Consider the following 8,985-nt stretch of genomic DNA (forward strand, 5'->3'; position numbering starts at 1 on the left):
TAACTTTTTCATTTAAATACATAATCTAAAATGAAAAGGTATTTTCTTCAAAATACTAAAGTTCTTTAGTTTCCTTATTCGATCAAAGAAGTAGCACTGATTAATTTCATACAATTGGCCACCCTCGACAGAAGTCGATTTTATAAGCACATACATATGTACATAAGTGTTCGAAACTGAAAACAATTTGTCATCTCTAGTTAGCTTTCGGTTTGCGCTCTTTTTTTGGCAGACTTCAATCGTCCAGAAGTGAAATTTTCTTTTTGTTGTCCTCATGGATAGGTAAGTATGTATTTACCCATTAGAAGGTAAGTAATGAAAACGTGCAAAATTGGTATTCATATAAATATAAAAATATGTATTATAAGATTTTTAGAAAAAAAGCGCGTGATTGCAAGCAATTCAACCAACGAAGCACAATGCGAAAATGACAGGAAAAGCAGGTAAGCGCATTTTTATACATATGTATACGTGGGTATGTTTTATATTCAGAATGTATTTCTGTTATATTTTTTAGTGAAACTTAAACTCAGACAGGACTAAAACGAAAATTTCGTTCTGAGTGGTTGCGACAATTTACATGGCTTCGAAATAATAATGGTTTAGTCTTTTGTATCGCCTGTGGGAGGCCAATATGCAACAACGTAAGTTTTTTAAAACAACACGCAACTTTTCGCATGCATGTCCAAAATGTAGAGAAGAAAAAACATCAGCTTAAAATTGATTCTTGTATGAACCAAGAAAATACAAAATTCATGAAACCAGTACACCATGCAGAACTCACATTGGTGATGTTCTTAATATGCCACAATTTACCCTTCGTGCTTATGGATTATTTACCGGAACTTTTAGTAGAATGTTGCTGTGACTCAAAGATTGCGAAGTCAATCAAATGTGGAAGAACGAAAGCAACTGAATTAGCAGATTTATTGGGTAATACAGCAGCAAAAACAATTTTGGCTCAATTGAAAACAACAAAGTTTTCACTGATCGTCGACGAATCGACTGACGTTTCTAGCAAAAAGTCATTAGTTTTAGTTGCGAGATATATGGATAAGTTAGCTCGTAAGGTCAAAGACAGATTTCTCGGGTTAATTGAGTTAAGTGATTGTAATGCGAGCTCTATATATGCGTCCATTAAATTGTTTTTTGATAAACATGAAATTCCAATAGCAAACCTTATAGGTCTTGCGACCGATGGCGCAAGTGTTATGGCTGGAGAAATTAACGGCTTGCAAGCAATATTTAAGAGAACCACCTATTTTATTGAAATGCAGTTGCCACTCACTACATTTGTGCTCGTCGTATGCTTGTAAAAAACTTCCATTGGAAATCGAAAAACTTTGTCGCAATAAATATACTTTTTTTCACACAGCCCAAAGAGGATATCCGAATTCAAAGAATTCCAAGAATACTGCTCTGTTAAGCCCCCTAAAATATTAGGAGTTTCATTAACAAGGTGGCTTGCACTCGAGCAAGTAGTAAACCGTATAATTGAACAGTGGGGTCCTTTACGCTTATATTTCGTTTCTTGTTACTTTGAGGTTAATGGAATTCGGGCTGCTGATTTGGCACACATGATGGATGATTCAAGTTTCAGAGTAATTTTTTATTTTTATCGTATATACTAAATATCATTAATGGGCTAAACAAGGAATTTCAGTCGGAAAAAGTTCGACTGCCCTATTTGTTTTCACATATCGAAAGTAATGTTAAATTGATACTAAGTAACTTTGTAAAAAGTGAATATATTTTGACTTGGCTAGATTCCTTGGAGAATTTAAATTTATTTAAAAAAAGTAGTTATTTACCAACGCAAGAAATTTTTATCGGAGCCAAAGCCGAGCTATATTTGCAGAATAGCCATTTGTCGGACTCACAAAAGCTTGATATAAAAACGAATATTTTAAATTTTTATTTGGAGTTATTGAAGCAGATTTCCCAGCGGTTTGACTTTGCGAGAGAAGACTTACGAAACTTATCTACCATAACTCCTAGTAAAGTGTTATCGGATTCGCAGATATGCATAATGCCTTTAATTTCCAGTTTCCCTAACTTAGTTAATTCTGACGCGGATAAAATAGTTACACAATAGAAGTTATTAAGATTTAGCAATATTGAACTTAAAGGCGACATGGATATCGTCGAGTTTTGGGAAAAAGTTGCCTCTTTTCGAAATGGTATGGAAGAGTTATGTTTCAAGGAGCTTGCTTATTTTGTAAGTAACTTACTGTCCTTACCGCATAGTTCAGCCGCTGCTGAAAGAAAGTTTTTAGACTTGAATTTAGTCAAAACGAAATTACGAAACAAACTTAAAATCAGAACTATAAATAATATTATGTTGTCAAAAGAATTATGCGTAGGCAAAGTTGAACCTCACTATGTATGGTTGGAAAAAGACAGTTTTTAATCAATACAAACTTAAAAAAACATCTTATTCCGCTAAGGGATAAATTTAAGAATGCAACGACGTCTTTACGGAAAATTAATTATACTTTAGACATAGGCACCAATTTATGTATTATTAACAGGGACGTGAACCGGATGAAAAATTTGGTCGGTTCGGTTCAGCGGTTCGAACCGTTTTTGCACTTTTGGATTGGTTCGTCAAAGGGGTTTTTTGGTCTTTGAACCGGGGTTTCGGTTCGGTGCAACGGTTCGAGAAACAAAAAAATAACGCGCAAGTTTAAGTGTCAAGTGTCAAGTGCAACAACGCACAAGGTTAAGGGTCAAGTGTCTGTCAAATGAGATCGGTTGCCTTTACATTTTATATTGTCACATGGTAAACAAACATAGTAGGTATTACCATGTTTAACGAAAAGAAAAAAGTACATACATTTATCTATTGAAAATTGGTTGAAACGAACCTTTAAACCTTTATAGAAAGTGGTTCGGTTTTCGGTTCGGATCAAACATTTGTGGAAAATTTGGGTTCGGTTAATGGTTCAGTTAATTAATAGAAAAAAGCGGTTTTCCGGTTCAAAACCGGTTCACGTCCCTGATTATTACGTACATAAATACATACATATGTATGTATGTACTATTTGTGTTTAAAGGCACATTTGTACGGATGCCTTAAAGGTGGAGTATTTACTATCGCTTCATGAGCTTTATATTACTTTAGAAAGACTTAAACTAAAATTAATTTAATATCTAATTTGATAAACTAATATGTATGTAATTTAAAGTATATGTATGTACTAATACAGTTTGCGTTACATAGTTTTTAAAACTACTTTTTATTTTGCTTTCTTTCTTTGTACCTGAATTGAAATTGTTCGTTCCTTACATAGTCTCTGTGCTGTGTTATTATACCTACAATAAAATAATATGTACACATATATACACATTTGGAAAAAAGTTTGTTTGCTTAACTTTTTCGAGAAATGTTAAACTTTTTGAAGGATTTTGATAAACTTTTTTTTCCTGTCGCGGCAACACTGATCCTGTTGACTGGCTCTTCGGAAGCATTGTTAGCACTTCGATATAGAATTAACGATGAGGCATGGTAGGTGCCTAAGAGTTTTTGGAGGTTATCTTCATGCGCGATTACATAAGCAGTAGTTCCTTGTTTCGCGATGATGACATAAGGCCCGTCTCATCTAGGGATGAATTTGGATGTCACACCTTTGGAAGCGTTGCTCAAAACGTGAGTAGTGACTAGAACCTTCGAAACAATATCTAAGTTTTCTTGGTTACGTCGTCGTGGATTGGTGAGACCTTTGTTGGCATTTTGCTGTCTTAGCTCAAATTCACGAGCAGATGCGAACACCTCAGCAAGGCTGCCCAAGAATGGCGTGATTTCCGCAATAAAGTTTTCGGAGTGAATAACAGCTTTCAGGTCGTGCTGAACATCATCAATAGTTCTTATCTCGCGGCCAAAAGTTAGATAAGCTGCAGTGTAATCAGTGCTTTGGCAGCGAGTGGTGTTCATGGCGAAGCGTATGGCTGGCAACTTCCCTGCCTAATTTTGATGCTGCTTTCCACCCAATATCACCAACTGTGTCTTCAGATCACGATTCTTTTTTTCAACGGGGTTTGCATGTGGATGGTAAACAGGCGTAAACACTTGGTCCATGTTGAGGCAAAAGCAAACCTTCTGAATAACTGAGGATACAAATTGGACTCCGTTGTCGCTGATGACCTTCCCCGGGACTCCATAGCGCAGGATTACTTCGTCGATTAGCAGTTTTGCACAGTTTTCAAAGTGCTTCAAAACGCTTTTTGCTCGATACCGTTTGATATAACCCCGTTGGCTTTAAATTAGTGGCCTTGTAGCGTTGGCAGTCAATGCAATTTTTGACGTGGGTTTCGATTTCCTTCCGGATACCAGGCCAATAGTAGCGCGAAGTAATCTTGTAGGAAGTTCGGCCAATTCCATAATGACCTGCTGTGTCCTTATTATGTTAATGGTCCAAATGGCTGGACGCTCAGTTTTATGGATAACCAGTTGCGCGTCTCCATTGTCTTCGTCGTGGTAACATAAGAGTACTCCGTCGTTCATAGTATACCCTCTTTTGGCCCAATACGCGGCGTCATCTGTCTTCCTTTCGAAACAGTCGATGATAGTTCTCAACTCTGGGTCACCAAGTTGTCCTTCTCGTATCTCTTTCGCTCCTCGCCGCGGGAGTTTAACATCAAAGGAGCATATATGGCATATTTCGTCTGGGTCATGCTTTCCTTCGCAAGGTGGCCTGGATAGCATGTCCGCTACCACATTGGTCTTTCCCGGTTTGTAATAGATGTTTACGTTGTACGGCTGTAGGATTAATGCCCATCGAGCTAGGCGTCTAGTTGGTGATTTAAGTGTCATTAATAGCTTCAACGGTCGGTGATCCGTACAGAGAGTTACCTCGGATCCTTCGATATAACCATGGCATCAGTCTTCAGAATAAATGCAAGGCTTTCGTCAGCTTGCTTCAAAATAGGTGATGTCGTCAGGAGTTCTTTCAGCTCATCAAATGCTGATGGTTGCTTTTCTGGCCACGACCAGATAGCGTTCTTCTTCGTTAGTTGGGATAGTGGCTTCGCAATATCCGCAAATTGAGGCACGAAACGCCTATACCAGTAAGAAGCTTGAAGAAATGATAGCAGCTTCTTAACGTTTTCGGCGGTTTGCACGATGTTATCGCTGCAACCTTCTGTGGGTCGACCATGATGCCATTTGGAGTCAAAATGTGCCCCAAGTACTTAACTTCGAGGCATGCAAAGCGACACTTGTCGATTTTTGCCTTAAGGCCAAATTGTCGTAAGCGATTTAAAAGTCGATTGAGCTCTTCCGCGTGCTCTTCAAAGTTCTTTGAGCACAAAATGATATCGTCTAAGTACGCAACTAGAACTAGATCATTTAGAGATATTTTAAGACGATCGATTAAGCGTTGAAAGGTCGCTGGCGCGTTTCGTAAACCAAAGGGCATGCGGGTAAATTTGTACATCCCTAATGGCGTGACGAATGCGTTTTTTTCCTGTTCCCCTTCTCAACACCAATCTGTCAATAACCAGAATGCAAATCCAAAGTTGACATGAGCTTTGTGTCTGCCTTAGTTATGGCGTTTAGTTCTCTGTAGTCTATACAGGTGAGTACTCCACCTGTCTTTTTCGGAACTATTACTAAAGGAGCTGCCCATGGTGATTCGCACTCAACAATAACTCCTGTTTCTAACATTTTACCAATTTCTTGTTTTAGCTCTTCTTTGCGCTGTGGCGATATACGATATAGAGCAAAGCGATTGGAAGATATTCGCCAGTATCGATTCAGTGTATGGCTAATGGTGTTGTCGAGGTTGGCTCCTCGAATACGTCTGCGTTATTGAATAATAGTGCATCTAGCTCCACTTTCTGCTCCGTTGTTAGGCTGCAATCGGTTTTCTGCTGTTCATTAAATTTGAACATGTTCAGAGAGAAGAAATTTTCGGCAACAAATTTCTCTCGGTGCGAACAGCGGAGATGTACTTTCGGGAGTTATTTGTCCAACCGGTAACGCACTTCTAAAAATGTCCTGCACGGAGTGTGGCGAATAATCATTCTGGTGCGATCGTTTACCATTAGTCTCTGGACAAGTTTCCGGAGAATCAGCATCTGTTGCATTTTCACCGCACTTATCGATGTATCGCAGAAAGTTTGAATATTCATTCAAAGCCTTAGTGAAGGGTGACTGCTGGTAACTCGTCACCACGTGCGCACCAGCGATATCCATAACGAATATTTGACTGCCATCACTAGGTTTAGCCAAATCATATTTCACCTTTGGCTCGTGTTCAAAATACCAGAATCGTTGGTCAGATTCAGGACGATTCCCGTCAGCTCCATGAAGTCTGCTCCGATAAGCGTACGATTTTTCGTAGCGTTTGGTAGGGATACCAACCGAATTTTTCTTACACTGTTGCCAATTGTTACCTCGCAAGTAGTGGATAGTATCCTTTGCGTGGTGGTTCCATCTGCCAAGGAGACGTCTGCCATGACATCTTGAAATGCGCACCCCTTGCTACTAATGATTTTCTTTAAATTTGCGCTGGCAACGCTCGTTTTCGCCCCTGTGTCCAATAAAGCTTCACCTTTCTATTCAAACATCGTAATGTGGACCAATGGAATAGATCTGCCAACGACAGCTACGACAGATATTAAGGGCTTTCTTTACTATGCCCACAGCATTTTGGGCAATTTGCGCGGAACACACCTGGTGCACCATAGCCATAACATGCAAAAACGGCTGTGCGTTTGGAATGTGACGGTACTGCACTTGAGCTTGGTGCTATAGTTGGTTGTTGTTGGGCCTGCTGCGACTGTTGCTCTTTTTTCTTTTTAAAGCAAACATCTACAGTGTGGCCACGTAAACTGCAAAACGAGCACCTTTTTGGTCCTTCCACAGATTCGTTTTTATCGGTAGATGCGATTGTAAGCTGCTTTGCTTCAGCCAAAATCATTTCTACATCTCGACAATTTGCTATTAATTCGTCGAACGTGGAAACTTTATCGCCACGTACCTTAATAGACAATAGACCGTAAATCATATTGAGCTGCACTGTTTCGCTGATGGAATCACTCAACTGCGAAAAAAGTAGCCGCTCTTACATATGAAACTGTCAGTAGCTTCACGCGTTTGTTGTGTTTTTTTTTTTTTTTAATATTTAAATAAGTTTTCCAATTGGGCATTGGAGGGGAAAATGTTGTTCGGATCAGCTCAACTGCATCTTCAAAGGTCGCCACAGTGTCCTTCACACCGATCCACCAGGACGCTGCGTACTCTTCCAGCAGAAGTGGCATACCGAACAAGGCATCTGCGTCAGAAATTTCTCCAATGTCCTTGTAAACTGTAATAGCAGCAATGAACTCTTCCACTGCCGATGGATCGCGTTGTCCACAGAAACGTGCTGTGCACTGGAGAAAAGACCCGCATTTATTGCCGCCTGCAATCGCTGCCAAAATTTGCGAAAATTGATCAGGCGAAAACGTGGCCATTTGTCTTCGCGTTCTTCTTCTGAACTGTTGGCCTCTAAGTTGGGCGCCAATGTACCGCTCTTGCTTGCGCTTCGTAGTAAATAATGCACACGAACGGGTTCGCTAGTCAGCAGTTCGTTTTATTGTGATAAAAACACGAACAATAAAGGTAAAATACATATGTATAATAACATGCACACACAATCACCTTCGGGTTTGATCAAGGCAAGGCACTGTCCGAACCAATGCCGGACGAGAAAACGTCACTTGGCGCAAGCTCGAAGCCGATTGAAGTTTTAAGATCAGAAACGCCACGATTGAGAGAAATATAGATTGCGCCAATCGCAGTACCGCTAATCCACTCTTTGTGATTTTGACAGAATCAGCTGTGTGCGTGAAGTCATCTTGGTGGAATTGTTGATTGTTAGCATACGAAAAAACCAAATAACAATTTTAATATATGTACGTGATTTTAAACAATTATTGAGACATTACAAGGCAAAATGAAGTGTGCCGTGGCAAAGTGTAATAGTGAAAACAAAAGGAAAGCGTGCGATCTTATTTTTCGTTTTCTTCGGACGCAAATCTGGCGAAAAAGTGGAAGCAGTTATGCCGGCGAGGAGATGCATTAAACACCAAATATAGCTATGTGTGCATGAAGCACTTTACTAGTGAATATATTGAAAATAATATTTTTAGTGCTGGTATGAGGTAATGCACCAGTGGATAAGGTCCCAGGCGCTAATTCAAGCGGCATCTTACCGCGCTGTTACGTACCTAATACAAAACAGTCGCCGCATTATTATACATTTAAAAGTTGAGCTTAAATTATGTTTTACTTACAAAAAATATTTATTTCCAAAGAAGCCACACGCATGCATCCTCTCGGAAATGGTGCAAAAGTCATCAAATAAAAGCTGTGGAGTCAACAGCTGTGGAGTTGGTGGTGGTTGGCTACCGTCCACAAATATAAATATGCACTCCGTGATGGCTTTTTAGAATGGCGAGTCCAAAAATTCACTTTGCGGCACACCTTCCTTTTGGTCAACACATACATTTTTTCATGTGCTAAAAATCGTACTTACCTAAAGGGCTACATGTCCAAAGTTAATGCTACGTGTTCCTAATTAATCAATCTTTGTATATTAATTGATTCCTGCAAAATTGGGCCATGTAATATTAAAATTAACACATTTTTCTGCATTGTTTACATATTTTTATATGCGTTTTGGCATTTCTCTCTCGCAATTGCACCAAGATGACGTCACGCAAAAATTACGCTCAAAAATCCTCTCTCATTGGCGCAATCTTGTATTCTATCATTCTTGCAGAAACGCGATTTATATACTCTACAGAGCAACGGGTTGCGACGAACTGAACAAGTAGTAGGTTTAATTGTATTTACAAAACTCCGCTGGGTTGTAACGGGTGATTTTTTAAGAGCTTGATAACTTTTTTTTTAAAAAAAACGCATAAAATTTGCAAAATCTCATCGGTTCTTTATTTGAAACGTTAGATTGGTCCATGACATTTACTTTTTGAAGATAA

General features: G+C 39.2%; 1 pseudogene; it reads left to right on the forward strand.

Moving 5' to 3' along the window:
* Positions 1 to 427: 427 nt before the first annotated feature.
* On the forward strand, positions 428 to 5,719 carry LOC118750630 (annotated as a pseudogene).
* The last annotated feature ends 3,266 nt before the right edge of the window (positions 5,720 to 8,985 follow it).

The sequence above is a fragment of the Rhagoletis pomonella genome, unplaced genomic scaffold, assembly GCF_013731165.1.
Source record: "Rhagoletis pomonella isolate Grant_MI unplaced genomic scaffold, Rhpom_1.0 Rhpom_scaffold_00331, whole genome shotgun sequence".
NCBI lineage: Eukaryota > Metazoa > Arthropoda > Insecta > Diptera > Tephritidae > Rhagoletis > Rhagoletis pomonella.